At 43.1% G+C, this 23,410-nt stretch overlaps 1 protein-coding gene and 1 long non-coding RNA gene across 8 annotated transcripts in view; one reads left to right on the forward strand and one right to left on the reverse strand.

The window, feature by feature from the left end:
* Positions 1 to 12,029, reverse strand: part of LOC140704695 (uncharacterized) — a 77,852-nt gene extending 65,823 nt beyond the window's left edge. The window contains exons 1-2 of the long non-coding RNA XR_012084057.2: positions 11,899 to 12,029; positions 8,995 to 9,119 (exon numbers count right to left, since the gene is read on the reverse strand). This is a non-coding gene — a long non-coding RNA (uncharacterized LOC140704695). The remainder of the gene's footprint in view (positions 1 to 8,994; positions 9,120 to 11,898) is intronic.
* STAT6 (signal transducer and activator of transcription 6) overlaps positions 11,825 to 23,410 on the forward strand; it is a 74,572-nt gene continuing 62,986 nt past the window's right edge. For 5 of the 7 annotated variants that reach the window (XM_020778703.3, XM_072991222.2, XM_072991223.2 and 2 more), the window contains exon 1: positions 11,825 to 12,169. The gene's annotated coding sequence lies outside the window, so the exon portion shown is untranslated. The remainder of the gene's footprint in view (positions 12,170 to 23,410) is intronic. The other 2 variants (XM_078384713.1, XM_072991225.2) reach the window with 2 other exon arrangements.

The following is a 23,410-nucleotide window of genomic DNA, read 5'->3' on the forward strand; positions in this document are numbered from 1 at the left end:
CCTGGAGGCAGGCAGTGCATCGCGGCCTCTCCCAATTTGAAGCGACTCTTGCCCAGCAGGCCGAGGCAAAGAGGAAGTCACAAAAGCAGCAAAACCAGGGAGCTGGACAGGGGACAGATTGGATTTGTCTTCAGTGTGGAAGGGATTGTCACTCTCGAATTGGCCTCCTCAGCCACACTAGACGCTTTTCCAAGTCCTCCATACAGAGCACGCTACCATAGTCTTTCGAGACTGAAGGATGCCTAATCTAAATCTTGGCTCCCAACTTCCCACATGGCTGCCATTTCAAATAACATCTGAGGAGTCAGACAAATTGAACAAACTTTTATTTCTCCTCATAAAATTTAAACCATGCTATTGATAAACAATCAAATTCTTAGGAAGACAGAAAAAAATTAGAAAGACTGGCAAAATAAATTGTTTTCTACTCCATATCCATTGACAGTTTTCCTCAGCCATCTTTTATTTATGTTGTTTTATTTATCTATTATTTCATTTTTAAAACCCCTCTCACTTTTCTCCTTAGAATGGACTCCAGGTGGCTTACGTTCTTAAAAGACAGTACAGTGGTGCCTCGACTTACGAACGTCCTGACTTACAACCATTTCGAGTTATGACCAGCTCCGGCCGCAAAATTCTGCTTCAACTTGCAGCCAGAGCTTCCAGTTACAACCAGAAAAAGGCAGGGAATTCAATTTCCTAACTTCTGCAGCTCTTTCACCCCAATGGTTAGAGTGAGTGCAATTGGAGGAGGCTTCAGGCTGCCTGGTAAGGTATGATGCTGCTTTCTGCTTCTTAAAAACTCTTCTGGGTGGGTTTTGCAGCATGGTTTTGGACTGTGGGGTTATGTTTCTGTGTTGTGATGGGTTTGGTGGGGTTGCTTGTTTGTTGGGTTTTTTCCCCATTTCCGATGGGTGTTGGGGAGTTTGTTTGTTGGGGTTTTCCCCCCCATTTCTGATGGGTGTTGGGGGGTTTGTTTGTTGTGGTTTTTCCCCATTTCCGATGAATCTTGAGGGGTCTGCTTGCTTTTTGGAGTTTTTCCCCCATTTCCGATGGGTCTTGGGGTTTTTGTTTTTTGTGGGGGGATCTGGTGTTTCACCCCATTTCTGATGGGTCTTGGGGGTGTTGTTTTTTGTTTTTGTTTTCCCCATTTCCAATGTGTCTTGCACACTTGGCTTCCTTTCTGCTTTGCTTTTTCCCTATTTCCGATGTTTCTTGCACACTTGGCTTGCTTTCTGCTTTGCTTTTTTCCCATTTCCGATGGGTCTTGCACACTTGGCTTGCTTCCCCCCTCCCTTCGGCTGGAACGGATTAATCACATTTCTGATCAGTCTTGCAGAGTTTTGTTTTGAGGTTTGTTGATGATTTTTTTCCCCTTAGCCGGAACGGATTAATTGCATTTCAATGGGAAATGGTGCTTCGACTTATGACCATTTCGAGTTACGACCATCTTCCGGAATGGATTAAGTTCGTAAGTCGAGGCATCACTCTATGTGAAGCCAGCAATAGTGAGTATACAATACTAAAACGATTAAACAAGCATCACACTAAAAAGCAGCAACAAAACACATTCAAAGCAGTAGAGCACAGCAATATATTTAACAAACCCTACTTGGGCTGCCAATCACTCAGGGAAAGCTTGCCAGAAGAGAAAGCTCTTTGCCTTCTTGTGAAAGGGCAACAAAGATGAGCCAGCCTGGTCTCCTGTGGGAGAGAGTTCCAGAGTCTAGGAGCAGCAACAGAGAAGGCCTCTGCAGTGTCCCACCAAATGTACCTATGAAGGTGGCATGATCAAGATAAAGGCCTCTCCTGATTAACTTAACACCAAGGCAGGCTCATAGAGGGAGAGATGGTCCTTAAGAGATGGTTGTTGTGGGTTTTTCGGGCTCTTTGGCCGTATTTTGAAGGTTGTTCTTCCTAACGTTTCGCCAGTCTCTGTGTCCGGCATCTTCAGAGGACAGCACTCTGTACTCTGGTGCTGTCCTCTGAAGATGCCGGACACAGAGACTGGTGAAACGTTAGGAAGAACAACCTTCAGAACACGGCCAAAGAGCCCGAAGAACTCACAACAACCATTAGATCCCGGCCGTGAAAGCCTTCGTGAATACATTGAACATCCTTAAGAGAGCTTTGTCCCAAGCTATTTAGGGCTTTATAGGTTAGAAAAGCACTTTGAACTGGACTGGCAACCAGTGGAGCTGCTATAACAGAGAGATTATGTAATCCCTGTAACCAGCCTCGTTAAGCAATCAGGCTGCAACATTTTGGACCCACTAAAGTTTCTGAACCCTTTCCAGAGACAGTCCCACATAAAGCATGCCACAGTAATCCAGTTGGGATGTAACTAAGGTATGTGTCACTCTGGCCAGATCAGACCTGTCCATGAACAGGTGCAGCTGCAGCACTAGTTTTAACTGTACAAACATATTCTTATCTACTGCTCAAACCTGGGCATCCAGACCTAGAGATGAATTCAGAAGCACCCCTAAACTGTGCACTGTGGTTTCAGAGGGAGTTTAACCCCATCCAGCACAGGATGCAACCCTGTTCTTTGATCTGTCTTTCGACTGACAAGGAGAACCTCTGTTTTATCTGGATTAAGTTTCAGTTTATTCACCTCCATTCTATCCATTACTGACATCAGACACCGTTCTAGAGCCAAAACATCAAAGAGAGATGGGTGTCATCTGCATACTAATGACACTGAACCCCTAATTTAGTACTTTAGATGTTAAATAACTTAGGAGACAAAACAGAACCCTGGGAGACTCCACAGGCCAGTGGCCAGAGTGAGAAACGGGAATCCCTAAGCACTACATGCTGAATTCTCTTGTCCAGGAAGGCCTGAAGCCACCATAAAACAATGTCCTGAAATTCCATTCCAGAGAGACAGGGCAGAAGGATACATTGTTTATGGCACCAAAAGCCGCTGAGAGGTGCTGCAAATTGACTCAATTTAAATTATGAAGAGACTGTGATTTATATTGATTAAGAAATATGTATAATAGCTCTGATCACAAATCAGGGGAACAACTGTTAAACCAAGCAAATTTTTTCTCACACTCTTGGTTTCAAATGTTACAGGTCATTAATTTTTCTTCCCTTCAAGTAGTGAAAATAAAGGCTATTAGATAATGAACTGCATTTGAATCATTGGTATTACTCAGAAAATAACAAACCCAGTCTGTCTTCAAACTTATATGAAATACTAATAGGGCTTTAAATGAATTCTCAGAATGCTTTGGGAAGTGATCTGAGGACCACTTCTGCACAAATGGTATTTTACACTACTCCACACAAGCAATATCAATAAAGAAATAAGTACAATCTGTTGCAGAAAATATTGGTACATTTTATCCAGTGCGATGGACATGCCCTCCAATCCAGTTGTTCTGGTTTGGGTTTTTACAGAAATAGAATTAATCACAAGGCAAAAAATTATAAGATAGATCTACCTCTTCTGTCCTTATTTTCAGGCAACAACAAACAGCTAATTCATCAACAATTAATTGTCTTTTTCTGCATGGCAGCACGGTTGCTGAAAATTGGAAAGGAATTACAGTAGTAATTTAACTTTACATGTCTGGAGAAGTAGAATTTGGCATATTGCCCTAATGGAACAATTAGCTTACCATATTAAATTAATTAAACAACCACACTCGTAAGGTTTTCTTTTTCAGCACATGGTTTCCTTTCATTAAACATATTCACAAGAATGACAAGATTTATTTCCATCAGCTCCTCATGTTCTTTTCTTGGCTGTAATATTTTGATCTAATACAGGTTGCAACAGTGGCAAAATTTATGGATTTCTTAATTTTTACTTTAATTTTACAGAGAGGTATATAACAGATTATCTATCCATTCCTTGTGAAAAACCTGTTCTTTCATTGTTTCCCCCCATGTTCTTTAAATAAAGTTTTTTTTAAAAAAAGTTTGTTAAGTGCTCTTGACACATCAAAAACCAAGGTAAGTAGTATTTAGGGAGTGGGCCTTTGAAATGGTGGTGTCCATCTTTAGGAGGTTTGCTTGGTGCCTACTCTGATATTTTTTTGGATTGAGACAAACACTGAGAAACGTTTTTATACATTTTCTGAGGTCGTGAAATCTTTCTATTTCAAATATTAATTAATTGTTAATTTCAATAAAATATATGAAGGGTGAAAATAATAAATTCCAATGGGAATACATTAAAAGAAGTATAGTGGTGCCTCGACTTACGAACGCCCCCACCTATGAACATTTCGACTTACGAGCAGCTCCACTCGCAAAATTTTGCTTCAACTTGCTAGTGGAGTTTCAATGTAAGAACAGAAAAAGGCAGGGGGGAAAGGCAGGAAATTTAAACCATTGGTGGCGAAGAGGCTGCTTCTGTGGAGCTCTTTCGCCCCAACGGTTAGAGCAGGGGGTCAGGGAATTTTTTAAATCCTGCAGCACAGGAGGAGGAAGGAGAGGCGGGGGCGGCTCCGGATCACTGCTGGCACAGGAAGCTGATGCACTCCCTGCCCATCCCTGGCGCAGGTCTACTCATGAGTAAGGGCAGCCGAAGGCCCTGGGCTAGGGCACATAGGTCGGAGGGGCCTGCTTTGTGTACGGGGCATGCAGCGGCAGTGCAGGAGGAGGAAGAAGTGGGGCAGCTCCGGTTCGCCACCGGCACGGGAAGCTGATGCGCTCCCTGCCCATCCCTGGCAGGGTCTACTCACGAGTAAGGCCTGCTGAAGGTGTGGGTCTACTCATGAGTAAGGGCCCCTCAGCCATGGCCAGCCCCACCCCCACCATCTCAGCTACCCTATGCCGCTGGCCTGGGGTCTGTTGCCGGCTGCCATCCTCCGGGGAATGAGTGCCATTGGAGGAGGCTTCGGTCTGCCTGGTAAGGTGCTGCTTTTTGCTTTTTAGAAACTTGTAGGTGGGTTTTGCAGGGTGGGTTTCAGCTGAGGGGCGTTATGTTTCTGTGCTGTGTTGTTTTGGGTGATTTTTTTTTTTTTTTTGGCAGTCCCAGCATGGGGATTGCTTGATGTTTATTTTGGGGTTGTTGTTGTTTTTTCAGCTTTTGGGACTTGCTCTGTTTACTTTTGGCTGTTGTTTTTTTTAATAAAAAAAACAGCGCCTTCCCATGGGGCTTTCTGTGTGCTTTTTTGTATTTTTTGAAATGCTGGAATGGATTAATTCCGTTCCCATGCATTTCAATGGGAAATGGTGCTTCGACTTACAAGTATTTTGATCTATGAACACCATTCCGGAACGGATTAAGTTCATAAGTAGAGGCACCACTGTATACAAGAATATAAAATAACATACAGTTGTATTTTACTATATTAACAAGTACTAGCTGTTATTGTCTGTTCAGGAAAATTGGAGATATTAGAGGAACATTTTGCGCAAAGATGGACATGATAAAGGACAAAAATGGGAGGGACCTAACAGAAGCAGAAGACATCAAGAAGAGGTGGCAAGAATACACAGAGGAATTATATCAGGAAGATGTGGATATCCCGGACAACCCAAACAATGTAGTTGCTGACCTTGAGCCAGACATCCTGGAGAGTGAAGTCAAGTGGGCCTTAGAATGCCTGGCTAACAACAAGGCCAGTGGAGGTGATGGCATTCCAGTTGAACTATTTAAAATCTTGAAAGATGATGCTGTTGAGGTGCTACATTCAATATGCCAGCAAGTTTGGAAAACCCAACAGTGGCCAGAGGATTGGAAAAGATCAGTCTATATCCAAATCCCAAAGAAAGGGAGTGCCAAAGAATGCTCCAACTACCGCACAATTGCACTCATTTCACACGCCAGCAAGGTTATGCTCAAAATCCTCCAAGGTAGGCTTCAGCAGTATGTGGACCGAGAACTCCCAGAAGTACAAGCTGGATTCCGAAGAGGCAGAGGCACTCGAGACCAAATTGCTAACTTGCGCTGGATTATGGAGAAAGCCAGAGAGTTCCAGAAAAACATCTACTTCTGCTTCATTGACTATGCAAAAGCCTTTGACTGTGTGGACCACAACAAACTATGGCAAGTTCTTAAAGAAATGGGAGTGCCTGACCACCTTATCCATCTCCTGAGAAACCTATATGTGGGACAGGAAGCAACAGTCAGAACTGGATATGGAACAACTGATTGGTTCAAAATTGGGAAAGGAGTACGACAAGGCTGTATATTGTCCCCCAGCTTATTCAACTTATACGCAGAATACATCATGCGGAAGGCTGGACTGGAAGAATCCCAAGCCGGAATTAAGATTGCCAGAAGAAATATCAACAACCTCCAATATGCAGATGACACCACTCTGATGGCAGAAAGTGAGGAGGAATTAAAGAACCTTGTAATGAGGGTGAAAGAGGAGAGTGCAAAAAACGGTCTGAAACTCAACATCAAAAAAACTAAGATCATGGCCACTGGTCCTATCACCTCCTGGGAAATAGAAGGGGAAGATATGGAGGCAGTGACAGATTTTATTTTCCTGGGCTCCATGATCACTGCAGATGGAGACAGCAGCCACGAAATTAAAAGACGCCTGCTTCTTGGGAGGAAAGCAATGACAAATCTTGACAGCATCTTAAAAAGCAGAGACATCACCTTGCCAACAAAAGTCCGAATAGTCAAAGCTATGGTTTTTCCTGTCGTGATATATGGAAGTGAGAGCTGGACCATAAAGAAAGCAGACCACCGAAGAATTGATGCCTTTGAATTGTGGTGCTGGAGGAGACTCTTGAGAATCCCCTGGACTGCAAGGAGAACAAACCTATCAATTCTAAAGGAAATCAACCCTGAGTGCTCACTGGAAGGACAGATCCTGAATCTGAGGCTCCAATACTTTGGCCATCTAATGAGAAGAAAAGACTCCCTGGAAAAGACCCTGATGTTGGGAAAGTGTGATGGCAAGAGGAGAAGGGGACGACAGAGGATGAGATGGCTGGACAGTGTCTGCGAAGCAACCAACATGAATTTGACACAACTCCGGGAGGCAGTAGAAGATAGGAGGGCCTGGCGTGCTCTGGTCCATGGGGTCACGAAGAGTCGGACACGACTAAACGAACGAACGAAGCTGTTATTGTTCAAGGGAGGGGGGCTTTTGCTTTGCTCAGGCTGGGATGATCACAAATTGCAGCTTTAAACTTCTGAGGAACCCTGACATTAACAGATCTAGATACTGACAACAGTTTGATTTGACTGTGTCCTGAAATAAGAGTACTGTATATAAATATACTACAGTTGAATATTAAGAAGACATTAAAAATCATGACTACTGAAGAACTATACAACTTTAGTGTTGACAATGAAGAAACTGAAATAGTTAAGAGATTTTGTATACCTTTGTTTAACCATCAATCCAAACTGAAGTTGTAGCCAAGAAATCTTTAAAAGACTGAGACAAGGAAGCGCAGCAATGAAGGAATTAAGTGTAAGGATTAAAAATGGGGGTGTTGGTATACAAATACGAGTACCCCTGAGCAGCTGGATATAATGAGGTCTGGTGGCGGCAGCAGCCTCGCTCATCTTTCCAATCGCTCCTAGAACTCTGCCTTCCTCCTGCTCGGCTAGCAACTCAGCAGCCATGCGAGGAGACTCCCTCCCACTGCCTGGAGGTGCCACTGAGCAGGAAGAGAGCGGAGCTCCAGGAGCGATTGGAAGGATGAGCGAGGCTGCTGCAACTGGTGGATACATGAGTGGAATGGCCAGCTACAGGGGGTGGCCCCTCGTTAAGTTCAGCTGCACGGGGATAGTTGTATTTGTATACAAATACAAATACCCCCATCTCTAGTAAGGATATGTCACTGGAGACTAAGAGCAAGATCATCCATATTCTTCTATTTCCAATCACTATGTAGAGGTTTGAAAACTGGACAGTTAAGAAAGCTGACAGGAAAATTTTTGTTTTGTTTGAAATGTGGTGTTAGAGAAGACACCCTGAACTGCCAGAAAGATGAAAAAGTGGGTCCTAGATCAAATCAAGCCTGAACTATCTCTGGAAGCAAAAATGTTGAAACTGAGGCTGTTGTACTTTGGCAAGATTCTCTGAAAAAAAGCAATAAAGTTGTGAAATATGGACGGCAGCAGGAAAATAGGAAGACTAAATATGAGATGGACTGATTCCCTCAAGGAAGCCACAGGCTTAAATCTACAAGAGCTGAGCAGGACACATTCTAAGGGTTGCTACAAGTTGGAGGCCACTTGATGGCATATGACAACAAACAAAACAAAACCTATCAAATTGTTATGATACTAACCACCACAGAGAGGATCCACTGACCACTCAGTCACACTACCCTGACTTTTACTGATATGGCACCTTCCAGGAGGGTACAGTGTGCTGTCAGTAGGGAAAAACATTGTATAACCCCCCTGCCCAACAACTTCTTCAGTGCTCCTGGAGGTCACCAAAAAACCACAAATTTGTTTGTTTGGCTCCACAAATCAAGAAAGAACCGCCAAAACGTGCACAAAATACTTGGAATTAGAGATGGTAATGAACTGCCAGTTTGGTGGTTAATGCTGGTTTATCAGCCAAACAGGTGTTTGGTGCTTGAAAGCACCACCTCTTCTGGCCAGCACCCACTCAGAGGCAGTGCTGGCTGGAGGCAGGGCTGGGAAGCCAGGCTACATCCTCTGAGTGGGTGCCCGCCAGAGTAGGTGGGGCTTTGAAGCGCCAAATACCTGTTGGCCAATAAACAAACTAGCACAAACTGCTGAATCTCCAAGATAATGTACAAACATATGTAGACATTTTCTCTAAATTAAGGGCACTTCTCCCTCCTCCAAGCACATACTTTCACACAGCACTGCGAATGGATTAACTGTCTGTTTGCCAGACTTCACCACATTTTTCATATAAATAACTAAAAGAAATGTACCATCTCATTCTTTTAAGAGTTCCTTGTTTAACCAAACCATGTGTTGAGATATTCCTTGGAAGTCCTACTTCATGTGATCCTACAATATTTATTTATTCATTGCCCCCATCACACACACTCACAAGCAATGGCAGAACTCACCTCTCTTCGCAAAGCCTCTTCTCTCCAAGTAACTTTTTCAAATAGCTTATTTCCCCCAAATAGCTTCTACACCTGATGGGCAGTTTTGTTCATTTAGTTATTTTTTAACAGCTTCAGAAACTCTCCTGCAGGCAAAACAAGGCAAGAAAATAAGTGAATGGGAGGAAGGAATTTCTTCTTAAGGCAGTTCCTTTGAATTGCACCAGCTACAAGCACTTGAAAAGGAACTGCAAATATAAGGCTTTTTCTCTAAGATTGTGTGGTCACCTATGTTAGAGGTGGTCCCCCCTGCCGCATGCACTTCCCCCTACACAACCCACTTGCGCCTGCGCACGCGTGCCTGCACCCACATGAGCACTCCCCCGCCCCTTTGTGCATGCGCACAACTGTACAGGGGTGTTCTGCCTTCCCCAGCCAGTTCAGGGCTAAAAAGGTTGGGGACCGCTGACCTATGTCAGAGAATACCCAATGGCCCTGCGGGACTTCACAAGGAAAGTTAATTTGCATTTCTCTTGTTGTGCAGTCACACACTATTGTTGTTTTAGTGCTGTTGTCATTTTCTCTACTAGAATACAAATTGATATTTTTGTACAGGGGATAATTCTTCGAAAATATTCTTTTTTAACTAAAGAGAATTTATTTTTGTAAGAATGATTATATAACAACAATGACAGCAAACAACAGTAATATAGTTATTAAAAATTCCTTCTAATGGCACTTATACTTCTCAAAAGGCAGTCAAACCAAGAAATGTACTAAAGGGCTTGATTAAGACCTTTTAATTTATTAATTAATTAGTTAATACATTTCAGCAGGCATTTGTCACTGAGATATTTAAATTGAGAACTTTGTAGAGATCCATTTTGGTTTTTTTAAAATATTTGCTACCTCAGACTCTTGTTTTACTGGCTTTAATGCTTAATTTTTCAAATTTGCCATGCATGATTCAAGAGATAAAAATATTTATTTATATATTTTATTTCACATAGTTATCTCTCACATTACTCCATAAAATGGGCCCAAGGTGGTGAAGGGGTCCAATTAATATATATAAAATATATATTACCCTAACCATAGCCATTTTGCTCTCTGTAACTTGCTTTGCTATATGAATGTTTTGCTAAGGCAGGCAAGAATGAACAAGGGAGGAGGAGAGCGTGTCCATCAGAGTTTCTTCCAATTTACAATTAAGGTATTTCTAAATGAGAAGTCTGTCCGTGGAAAGGGTAGTACCTAACACGAAGAAGTGAATTACAGCCCACATGCAGGAATGTGTACCAATTATAGAAACCCATCCCATTTCTCCACCTCATCCCAACCCCCTTGGTCTCTCTTTCATGTTATCCCTTATAAAAATGTACTATACTTTTGTATCAGGGGGTGCGCTTCGTCTCTGCATGTTTTCTGCGTGTGAAGTTTGCACCTATTTTCAGCTGAAAATACAGTAAATATTTACTGGATTTCTCTGTCTCTGGCCAATTGATTTATGTGTCAGAGACAAGCAAAACCCCAGGAATTAGTCCTGTGGACCCTTTATTGGTTTACATCATAAAATGTCAATATTTAAAGCTTATAAACAATAAGTATACAAATACTAAAAAGATTGCCCAAATACCATGCTAAAATACAATAAACAAAAGCAACACCAAAACCACATTCAAAGCAGTCATGGACAACCACTACTCAGGCCCAGGTTTCATAAGGGAAAGCTTGCCTAAAGAGAAAGGTCTTTGGCTGCTTGGGGAAAGAGCAAGGATGAGGTCAGCAACAGAGAACGCCCCTTCCCTTGACCCCAACCAAACAGCACCTGTAAGGGTGGTGGAACAGGAGAAAAAGGTAGACGTGTCCCTTGAGACAGCTTGAGTGCAAGCCATTTAGGGTTTTATTTGTTCAGTCGTTTAGTCGTGTCCGACTCTTTGTGACCCTATGGACCAGAGCACACAAGGCCCTCCTGTCTTCCACTGCCTCCCGGAGTTTGGTCAAATTAATGTTGGTAGCTTCGATGACACTGTCCAACCATCTCATCCTCTGTCATGCACTTCTCCTCTTCCCTTCACATTTTCCCAACATCAGGGTCTTCTTCTCATGAGATAGCCAAAGTATTGGAGCCTTAGCTTCAGGATCTGTCCTTCCAGTGAGCACTCAGGTTTGATTTCCTTCAGAATGAATAGGTTTGTTCTCCTTGCAGTCCAGGGGACTCTCAAGAGCCTCCTCCAGCACCACAATTCAAAAGCATCAATTCTTCAGTGGTCAGCCTTCTTTATGGTCCAGCTTTATGGTCCAGTGGTATTTGTAAACCACTACCCCCGTAGTGCGTGGACAAGACCTGGGCAAAGTGCAGCCCGTGGGCTCGCCAGTCGCCCAGTCCTTAAAAAGTTTAGGGAGTTAACTATGTCAGCCTTGTAGTTCGTTCACTGCAGGGCCTTACCCAAGGGGGGCCTATTTTTAAGTAAATTTGGTTCGGCCCTGAACACAGTTCAGATTTTTCATGTGGCCCCCTATAGAAATTAGTTGCCCACCCCTGGCGTGGACGAACAGCACGGAATATGAATCACATCAACCAACTAACCGCCATTTTTGTCAGAAGAGCGCCCATTCTTTGGCACTTTTGAGGGGCTTTTTGGTGCCCGCAGCATGTCAGTCTCTTCTGATTCTGAGGGAGATATCCCGACGGTGATGAAGTAAACACATACAGTACATTTGGGAAAGAGGCGTCGTAGGCACGGTAGTCCCACCGAAACCAAGCCACGACACGTGTGCGTGTGTGTGGACGTTGGGAGACACGTGTCGTGGCCTAGGTCACAGCGCTTCCCGGCACGCTCTCTTGGCTGGGGACTCTGCCTTTTCCCGGATTGCTGGTTCATTTTACGCGGTGTTTTTCACTTTCGGTTACTTACTACTCACCCGCCTCTTCTCAGCCAGCCTCGCCGCCCCTCATTTCCCTTTCCCCGCCCTTCTTCAGTTGTAGGCTTTTCGGGTGGGGGAATCCGCTAAACGCTCACCGTGAGGGGACTCCTCAGGGTTGCTGACGAAGATCAGAGCGTGGCGGGACGGTTTCCGGGCAGGAGGGGTTTTATTGTTGTTGTTGTTATTTGAAAGAAAAAGGACCTACGAAAGATTGTACAAGCCAAAGCCTGCAAGGCAGAGAGCGAGCGCAGGGACCGTCGCTTTCAAGGTAACCGGAGGGGTTTGAGAGCCCTTTGCAGGGCGTTGCGTCGTAGGTCGGATGGGAGTAGGGCTTCTTGGGAGGAACAGCTCATTGCGGAGCAAGCAGTCGGGAGGGGGGGGGTTGGAGGCGGCGGAACCTCTTGCTACTGGATAGACGAAAGCAAGAAAAGAGGGGACGAGGCTGCGTTTCGGAACCTCCCCGGGAACATCTCGAGGCAACGAGTGGGTCCCGAGTCAAAACCCACCAGATCCCCTCATGATGTTTCGACAAACGGAACCCCATGCAGGGGTCGAGGACTGTATTTCCGTTAGCCAGTTGGCCCCAGCGCCCGTCTCAGGGGACGTCCCTCAGGTGCTGTTACGTCCCTCAGTTTTCAAATACGGCGGCTGCCCCCATAGGGCTTCGCTTCCCTTTGCGCGACAGTATGCTTGCTTGGGAAAAGAGGATGCGTGCCCTGTGCGTGTGCGCGCTCACGTAGGTTTTGGGGAGCCCTCGCTCCGGAAAGCCCGTTGCCCCTGAGAGCTGCTGGAAGGGACTGGAGCCGGCCGGGCTCCTAGGAGGCGCCTTGTTTCTCCAGAGTCGGAGGGCACCCACTGGGGTTAACGGGGCGGAAGAGCAAAGGGCACAGCGAGGAGAGGGGGGGGGAAGTGGGTCTGTTCTCCTTGCGTGCCCACGCACACCCTCTGCCTCACTCCAGTGAGGAAGGAAGGAAGGAGGCAGGAGGCGGGTGGCCTGAACTGGACTGCGAGCAAGCCGCCTTCTCCACATTCTCTTATCGAAGAGTCGCCGCCGCAGCCGGGCTCCGCTTAGACTTGAAGACGCACCTGTTTTCTGCAGGTATTTTTTTTTTCTCCTCTTGGGGAGAAAGCATCCTATTATATCTTTCATCCATGCAGGTTTAAATTTTACAGGTGTTATATATTGATTTTATCGATACTTTTATGGCATGTTTTCATTATTGTGGTATGGTGCTACCTATAGAGGCAAGTGTTTTGTATGAGCAGTCCTCTGTCACTGTTTGCCATGAGGTCTTTCTTACTGTCTGGGAGTACATCCTCTTGAACTCAGTGGGACTTAACTTTTAGCAAGCTTATGTGTGTTTGTACGGGACGTGGTGGCGCTGCGGGCTAAACCGCAGAACCCTGTGTGCTGCAGGGTCAGAAGACCAAGCAGTTGTAAGATCGAATCCACGCGATAGAGTGAGCGCCCGTTGCTTGTCCCAGCTTCCGCCAACCTAGCGGTTCGAAAGCATGCAAATGCAAGTAGATCAATAGGGACCACCTCGGTGGGAAGGTAACAGCGTTCCGTGTCTAAGTCGCACTGGCCACGTGACCACGGAAGATTGTCTTCGGACAAAACGCTGTCTCTATGGCTTGGAAACGGGGATGAGCACCGCCCCCTAGAGTCGACCACGACTGGACGAAAAATTGTCAAGGGGAACCTTTACCTATGTGTGTTTGTACTGTGTTGGAACGCATCGAGGCTAGAACTCCATCAAATCCTTTGGCAAGGGATTGTCTAGCAGTGTACCTTACAGACATTGTCTTGGTTGTAGTTTTACTTTGTTTTGTGAAACTCCAACGGATGGCGTGAATCAAAGAGACACAGCAGGCTGCAATCATGCAAGAAGTCACAGAGGCATACAGATTCCAGTCAGATGCATACGTCATAGTGTGGATGTTACACCCCAGTCCCCAGCAGCTTATTCATAGTGAACAGGAAGGACCAACCCTGTAAAATATACCTTCACAGGGACACTTCATGTTGACGATGGCTAGCAGCATTCTTAACACGCTCATTTGTGTTTGGAATCATGAGGAATGTTTGTGAGTGAGACATCATTTGCAACAAATAATATTGAATCACTTGGTAACCTTGTCCACTGTGTGCTTCACTCATAACTACAAGAATAGAAAAAATTGAATGGGTCTCCATGAGTATGGGTTACTGGGGAAGAAGGACCATTGGGAAGATTGGATACAAAAGAGACGAGAGATCCTGTGTCATTGTAAAAGAAAAAAAAAGGAATTTTGGCAAGTACAACTTGTATGACTGATACATCCACCCACTAAAACTGCCTTCATCCACAGAACTGCGGAAGGTTTAGAACCCCTTCCCTCTTTTTTCCTTTTTTGGAATGTCATGGCCATCATAAGTCAAGAGCTTGGGAACTTCTCCTTTTTATGGGTTGCATAAAAAGGAAACACTCAGATGTGTGTGTGTAGATATACAGAGATATATATAGATACACGCATATGTATATAAATATATATATACATTTAAAAATAAATATATTTATGTATAAGTGTGTATGTATACACACATGCACATAAATTCTAGAATGTTTATGGTCAGTATCCATGCTGGTTATAGGATGACTGTCTCTGTATTTATATAAAACAGTAGCCTACCCCCCCCACTCTACCAATATGGCTGGTATCCATGCTGGATGTGGATCAATCATGATCTGTAGACTAAACCAAATGAGGTGGCAAAGATATGCTGTCAGACGTCACACCTCTAAATATAAAGAGTCACTGTGGAGGAGGGGGCAGTTTCGATTGCCCTTCGTGGCATTTTAGAATAGAATAACACTTTATTGTCATTGCATGTGCAACGAAATCACCAGAGTGCTATCCAGACAGTGCATTACTCATTCAGCTAAAACTCCATGTAAACTCCATTACAAAATTCCAATGTAATACAACCACAACAAAATACATTCACATCCAACCCTACAATAAAATCAGATTAAATCTTAACTGAATTTAGCAAAGTCGTCACCCTTGGATAAAAACTGTTTTTAAATCAATTTGTTCTTTTTTTAATATATCTATATCGTCTTCCTGATGGCAGTAGTTCAAGCTGTGTCCAAGGTGGGAGGTGTCCTTTATAATATTTTGTGCTTTTTTAAGACAGGGGGGGCCTATACAGTTCCTCCAAGGAATAAATATTAATAAGTTTTCCCCTTTCTCCAAGCTGCTCTGGGATAAGCTTACAGTGGGGTCTCGACTTACGAACTTAATCCGTATTGGAAGGCAGTTCTCAAGTCGAAAAGTTCATAAGTCGAATCTGCATTTCCCATAGGAATGCATTGAAAACCATTTAATCAGTATCTGCTCTTTTCGTCCATAGAAACTAATGGGAAGCTGCTATTCCACCTTCTGCCACTAGAGGGGGATATTTTTTCTTTTTTCCTTTTAACCTAAGATGACTTAGCTTTAAAAAAAAGGAAAAAAAGAGTTTGTAACTCGAATCTAAGTTCGTAAGTTGAGTCCATATATTCCTATGAGAGCGGTTCGTAAGTCGAAACGTTCGTATGTCGAGCCGTTCGTAAGTCGAGACCCCACTGTATTGTGTCTTGTAAATTTTCCTTAATCGTGTAACAAATAGCTAAGTTGGGGAAAGCTGAAAATTGCAGCAAGGCTACCCCCAAACTCCCCCTAAATTGCTGTGCCCTGCCCTATTTTTTTAAGAAACATTGAAAGCAGCCCTTCCTTAACATGGTGGTCTCCATCTGAATTTGATTGCAGTTGTCATTGCAGACTGATGGTGTTGGGGGTTGTAGTTCACTCTCTCTGGAGGACAGTAGGTGGTGGTGAGGCTGAATAAATAGATAGAAAGCTGAAGATGACTGTTGACTCACTGAGATCAGATAAGGTCCCTTTTCTCAACCTCAGCTCCAGACCCTATTATCTGTTATAACATTAAAAGAAAGTTTCTATGTGCCTCTCAGGGGAAAGTTCAAAGGCAATGAAATCTAAATACCTGAATCTGGACTACATACCAAGAGGATCTTCTACGTTGTGTGCACCTGGGCTGTGTGTGTTCAGTTTCTAAAATAAGTTTATTTTGATCAAGTGAAATATGGGCTTGATCATGCTTGCCCAGGAGAACCCCATTTATACTAATTTGGTAAATTTTTAGGTTGTTTCATAATCTTCCAGTCACACAGTGCATGGCCAACATAGATTCATTTGCCCAGCGATCAGTTTATTTCCTCCTTGCTGGAAGGGTTTTTAAAAAATGTGCCGATGATGTATGTATTGTTTCATTCCTTATTGTTTCAGCGTGTGTACATGTTGCTGTCAGTTTATTTCCTTTGTGATTGGGTTGGGAGGGTCTGTGACCATTTCATGGCCACTGTGCTTGTACAGTACCTTAAAAAAATTAAAAGACCAATAAATCACTAGTAAGAGCTGCCACTGAATACATTGCTCAGAAGGAGGCAGCCCCCCCCCCCCCGTTTGGGTGAAAAAAGGCTTGAACACAGAAAGGGACATTTCCTGCTTTGAATTGTAAAGAAAGGGGTCTTGCATTAATGCCTCCTCTCTCTCTCTCTCTTATTTTAACCCTGCTCTTCACAATACTTTTGCAAGTCTTTTAAAATTCGCTTCGTCTTCCTGACAATGTGCAAAAGAAAAAAGAAGAATGAAAGCCAAGAACTGAGAGGGAGAGATATGCAGGGGAATGAGGAAAAAAGGGCCAAGTGATTAAAGGAGGCAAGAGAAAAGGGAAGGAGGATAGAAGGCTCATACTGCTCTATTGATATATCATTTTTGTAATTAAAAGGACAAGGGGTGTGTGTGATTCCCTCAAGAAACAGTACAGAAAATGAATTGATGTAGCCTAACATAATGGTTAAAATAGAAAGAAATGTAGTGGTGCAGTTGAAAACGATGTGAACATGCCTGCCGATATGTATACCATGTGACCGCTGAAAAAGCAGAGGGATGAAATGAAGTGTTATAAATGAGGCTATTTTCTCATGTGTGATCTAGCCTTAGGCCTCTGTGTTTGGCACCTGTAATTCCATCTTCATTCACTAGGTAGAAGACCTCCCTTTCTAGGACAAAGGTTTGTGTCTGATGCAGTTTGAAGAGAGGCAAAGTAATTAGAAGGACAGAGTTGTCTGGCTTAATTTGAAGAACAGCGTCACCTGGCTGTCCCTTACCCAAAGCCAACCTATTAGCCTCTCTGAGGCAGTCACTTCAGGTTGTGGAGCAGTGGGGAGGTTGGGTAGGGTTGCCAGTGTCACCTCATCTGCCTCTGCTGGGAGCCACTGCAACCAGCCCCTGTTTGCAGTCCACAACACTCACCAGCGAGAGAGGGAGGTGCCGGCGGTGCCTTTCTCCCTCCTCGCCTCCACCGGTCTCCGTATTACAGCCTCTCCTTGGCCAACACTCATGGTAATGCTTTGGCGCTTGAGGCAAGGTATTAGGGGGACCAGTGGCCAAAACAATTTCCTGGCACATCTTGACAGGGCAGTCCCGTGGCTATCAATGTAGAAGCAGGTTTCAATAAGGTTCAATAAGATAAACTGCCATAGAACTGCAGTTGTATTGACACCATTCCTGGACAAAATTGCATGAGCAGAAGAGTGTGTATTTGAGCTCATGGTCTGTGCTATGGACACAGTGGTTTATAAGGGGACCCTTTTATCTTTCCACTGCCACCTTTTGAGGCAGGGTTTTAACAATCATGGCTGAGTCCCTGAATGCCATGTTTAGTTAAGATCATTTAAAACATTTTACCTGTTCAGTGTATTTTATTCAGTGTTGTAATTTAATTTTTAAAATGTATATCCTGCTGTGTTTTTTATTCTATTTTTAATGCTATGAGCCGCTGTGAGTCTCCTTATTGGGAGAAAGGTGGCTTAAAAATAAGACAAATAAATGAATAAATACAATATTCAGAGGATGAGTAAATCCCTTTTTTGTGTCACTGCACAGCATAACAAGAGTCTGATAGAATGTATTGTAAAAGAGATATGATGTAGTACTTTCTCTTTCCCAGAAATGATATTGTGGGAAGAGCCTAAAAATGCTTTCCCCCCCATTTGCCTTATATGTAGGTGTTATGATTGAAAAGCTCTACCTAGTTAGAACAAGCAGCTTCAACTGAGTGTCTACTAGCTACTCTTTATACTATTCATGCTGCACTGAGCTTGGAAATATCTTGAGTAATTTGTATGTTACATACTATTCTATAACTGCCACATTACATATAAAAACGCAGTACTTTTCCTCCAAAAAATAATGACTGGTAACAGCAACGACTTTTTTTTTAATTTTAGTTTTTATAAATTTTTGAGAGTTGTTTACTGTTAAAACATTGTTTTTTGAGGGGAATTAGGACAAGTTTTTATTTTTGAAATGTGTTTTGTTAAAAAGGTAACTGAAGAAAGAATGTGTTACTCTGGCAGTAAGTAAGCAAGCACTAGCTAACAGTGAATTTTGGGGGGAGGTAGAGGAACATGTGATAAATTGCTTTTAAAAATTACTTCCTGTGCTCTGATGCCATTATCCCGTCCTGTAACATACTGCTTGTCAATCTTTTAGCACAAGTTTGCATAACCTGTGACCCAGCATCCCAGTACCCCCACTGACTCTCCCCATCACAATACAGTATCAGACACAGTACTCTTTCCCCACTTCTGCTAGCTATTCCAAAGCCTTTATATCAAAGTAGCTTATAATAAAAACATAAAACTAGTGTCACCAATGAAATAATCCCTTTTCAAACTACAGTGGTGCCTTGACTTACGAATGCCCCTACTTACGACCATTTCGAGTTACGACCAGCTCCAGACGCAAGATTTTGCTTGTACTTTCGACTGGAGCTTCCACTTATGAACAGAAAAAGATGGGAAATTCAAATGTCTAACTTTAGGTGGCGAAGAGGCTGCTTCTTTGTAGCTTTTTCACCTCAGTAGTGAAAGATCGTCAGAGGCTTCGGAGGCTTGGGACTGCCTCGCTTCTGCTTCTGAGAGAGTGTGTGTGTGTTTGCAGAGAGGCTTTGGGCTTCCTTCTAAAGTGTTGTCTTCTGCTTTTTAAAAACTGTTCTGGGTGTTTTTGCAGCATGGTTTTGCGCTGGGGGGGTTATGTTTCTGTGCTGTGATGGGTCTTGGGGGTTTGTTTGCTTTTTAGTCCCCCCATTTCCGATCTTACATGATCTGCTTGATTTTTTTTTGCTTTCTCTTGTTTGCATTTGCAATGGGTCTTGCACGGTTGATTGCTTCCCCCCCCCCCCTTTGGCTAGAAGGGATTAATTGCGTTTCTGACCGGTCTTGCAGTTTTTGTTTTTGTTTTTGGTGATATTTTTCTTCGGTTAGAAGGGATTAATTGCATTTCACTGCATTCCCATGGGAAATGGTGCTTCAACTTACGGACATTTTGACTTACGCCCATCTTCTTGAATCAATTAAGTTCGTAAGTCGAGGCACCACTGTAATTGAAACTATAGGTGACCCTATGAATGAAAGCTCTTTAAAATGTCCTATCCTCAGCAGCACTGTTCAGCTCTTGTAAACTCAAACCTCTGGCTTCTTTTAGGGAGTCAGGCCATCTTGTATTTGGTCTTCCTCTTTTCCTGCTGTCTTCCTCCTTTCCATCATTATTGTCTTTGCCAAAGGAACGTGCCTTCTCACAATGTGCCCAATGTAAGGACAGCCTCCAGAGATCGTTCAGGCTCGGTTTGATCTAGGACCCACTTGTTTGTCTTTCTGGCAGTCCACAGCACCAGCAAAACTCTCCTCCAGCACCAAATTTCAAATTAATTAATTTTTTTCCTGTCAGCATTCTTTACTCTCCAGCTTTCACACCCATACCCATACATTACTCATTGGGAATAAAAGATTTTCTTGTTTTCGATCTCTAGTGATGCACTATTCCACCTGATGACCTTTTCTAATTCCTTCATAATTCGAAAGAGCAAAGCCCTGCTGTAAAAAACTGTAGATGTCCCTCTCTCTTTCAGAGTAGCTTGTTCTGCGTAGCTCCTATATGTGGAAACCAAGCCCAGCCTATCCTGGATGAAGTATTAAATCAGTTAGTGTCAGTGATTGTTGTTACTGAGGTTATTTGTTGCTAAAGGAAACGCACAATCAGAGTACTGTACTATGTTGGGACTTTGGCAGGAGGCTGTGGCTTCTGATAAGAGAAAACATTCCAAAATAGAGGTTGGAGGCTAAAAGTTTGTCTTCAGGCATGGTCCACAAGGGAGTGGGCAGAGTAGCAATGTGTACTGGGAATGGAATGCTGCCTAAGAGAGGGAGTAGCCAAATACTGCTGTATTTGGGTCAAAGAAAGTTGATTTCTGGGAGAGGCTAATTTCAGTTGTTAATTCTACATCTAGTAGATCTGTTTTGCCTCGTTCTGGTGCTTCTTCAGTGGAAGGATCATCTAGTAGGAGCTCTTGTTGCCCAGAGGATATCCAAATGTGTTCACATTCTTCAGAGAAATTCCTGTGTCCTCCTATTAGAGATGACTGATAAAAACTACTCTTAGCAGGCATGTCATCCATACAGAGAGAGGAAGTAGCTAATAGCAAAAGACAGAAAGTATCCAGAGGAATGGAAACTTCAGATGCTAGTTAAAAGAAACAAGGAAAACAATCAATGGATATCAATGCCCTTTCGTTTCTCCTTTGATGAAAGTAAAGGCTGTGAGAAATTGTCTTCTTTTGCTAACGTACTTCTGCTCTCCCTGAACTCTGATTCTTCCCATTAATGTTGTTCGCGGAGTCCTGTTGATAACAGCCATACTCGTGGCTTGCAAACTCAAGGAAGGAAGGGGTTTCCTTTAATGAATCAATCCCGCATCTGTTTGGTCTTCCTCTTTTCCTACTGCTTTCCACCTTCCTTATCCTTATTCTCTTTTCAGTGATGCAGGAAAGGGTGGGTGGATCTAACTGGGCTAAGTAAGACATAAGGAAGTAGCCAGGTTGTTGGGGGTGAGAGGAAGCAGCCCACGCCCTTTCTTCCTTAGGTTATGGTGCATAGCACCCAAGGATCATCAAGTTATTTTCAACAACTGACGAAGCAGACCTCCTCTATCCAGAAATAAAAAGAAAAGAAAATACAGTGATAAAACAAAAAACAACAACCAAATAATAAGCTGTGCTCTTTCACAGCAGCCCAGCACAACTGCCTGACTCATCTGTTTCCATCTGTCTAATGGTCAGGATGGCCCCCATGAAAATGAGGACAGAGCTCCTATACCTTTAGTCACTTCCACAAGGGTAGCCATGTCAGTCCGTTGCAGCAAAATCTCAAAAAGAGTCACATGGCAACCATTAATATTTATAAATGCTATAATAAATTGTTTAGTCATAAAGATGCCATGTGACCCATTGTTCTTGTACCCTTAATAGATGTGGGGAAGAAGATGTTTAGAATATACCAATAGTTCTATACTCTAGAGTCTAGACAGTTATAATATAGAGAAACAGAATGGTTTCTAGTTGGCAGAGCTGTTGGGCAAGGCTGTATTTTAGCTTATGTTTATTCAATTGAAAGAAAGAACATGCCACACAGACAGTTGGATTAGAGTCGGATGAAAGAATAGAGGATAATAATAATGTGGAGCTTGAGTAAATACCCATGGATGACCAGAAAGACAAATAAATGCACTCCAGATCAAATCAAGCCTGAACTTTTTCTAGAAGTTGAAATGAGACAATCATACATTAGACATCTATGAGATGACAAGACGCACTGGAAAAGAGAATACAGTGGTGCCTCGCATAGCGACGTTAATCTGTGCAGCAAAAATCGCTGCTAAGCGATTTCATCGCTATGCGATTTTTAAAAGCCCATAGAAACGCATTAAAACCTGTTTAACACGTTCCTATGGGCAAAAAACTGACCTTAAAGTGAAGATCCTCTATACGGCGGCCATTTTCGCTGCCTCTTAAGTGAGGAATCGGCATGAAAACACAGTGGGCGCCCATTTTTTTTACCCGGCGACCATTTTGGAACCGCTGATCAGCTGTTTAAAAATAATCACTTTCTGATGATCGGTAAGTGAAACAGGGAACTAATCATCGCAAATCGATAAAACCACATAGGAAACATCGCTATGCGGTCACTTTTGCGATCGCAAAAAGTTAATCACTATGCGGTTTCGTTGCTAAATGGAGTGCCCGTTAAGCGAGGCACCACTGTAATGGTAAGAAAAGTGGAAGAGAGTAGGAGAAGAGAAAGACAACGCATGATATGGATTGATTCAATAGAGGAAGCAACAGCCTTGAATTTGCAACACGTGAGTAGAGCTGTTAGTGATAGGACTTTGTGGAGGAGAAGCTGAATTAATGAATAAATATCAGTAATGTCATTAATGGAGGTTTTCACATTTAGGGAAAAGAAAAATATCGTAGCAGACAAAGTCCTTTGTCCATGTAATGTGCCTGTTCAGACCAGGAGGAAGTGAAACCAATGTGAAAAACATATCAGGGATCTCCTACCAACTCTCCTCAGACTGAAGAAGCTACTTGGATGAGTAGTAAAATGTTTCAGCCTAGTAGGAAAGAGGTCCGGTTGCCGTCACTTAACTTCCAGGTAACCTCACCTGGATGATTGAGAATCTTCACAGATATATTAGCAGATGAAAACAATTTCTGAGAGGCCTTGTCTTCTTTGAAGGAGGAATGAAATAGAAAGCTGTGTGTTTTGCTGACAGAAGTAGAACATTGTTTGTGGTTCAGATATCTTAAAAATAGAGATCAGAACCCATGGCAGGAAGTTTAAGCAAATATACATGGGTGTGGCTGCAGAGATTTTAAATCATTCTACAGTACCTTCCATATATTATGTAACATTAACTCTCTGTGATTCCGAGGTCTTGAAATGCGAATCATTTGCACTGCGTGACCTTCATCTGAATACTAAGCAGACATACCCAAGCGCCTTGCTTGTCCTCAGTGTTGCAAAGCAATGTTCCTCAAACTTTATCCCTCTGGCTATTTTAGACTCTACCTCCCAGGAACCCTGTCCATTGGCCATACTGGCTGGGGCTTCTGGGAATGGAAGTCCAAAATCAATCAGTCAGTCAATAAGAAGGAAGAACCAAAATTTAGGAACCGCTATAGTTGAATATTTCAGATTTTTTAAAGAGCAAGTCTCAACCACAGTTTGGGAAAGTGTCTTTTTTTTTGATGAGAATTCCAAAAATTGAGTTTCTAGCAGTTGTTCTTTGTACCGACTAAAGTAGTGAAGAATTCTGAGGAGCACACCAAAGCTTGTCCACTTGATGGTGCTTTGGATTGGTTTAAGCCAGTTGAAGATTTTGGATTCTCATCTCTTTTCTCCCAAGGGGTAGTATGTCATGCTGTGCTCAAATAACAACAACGACAACGACAGCACGAAACAACAACAACAAATTTAAAATCTCATAAGTTTGGGTGGGAATAGAGATGCTCTATCTTCTGTGCTAGCCGATCAGTGCAGAATGTTTGCTTTTTAAAATA

This window comes from Pogona vitticeps, chromosome 2 (genome assembly GCF_051106095.1).
Source record: "Pogona vitticeps strain Pit_001003342236 chromosome 2, PviZW2.1, whole genome shotgun sequence".
Taxonomy (NCBI): Eukaryota; Metazoa; Chordata; class Lepidosauria; order Squamata; family Agamidae; genus Pogona; species Pogona vitticeps.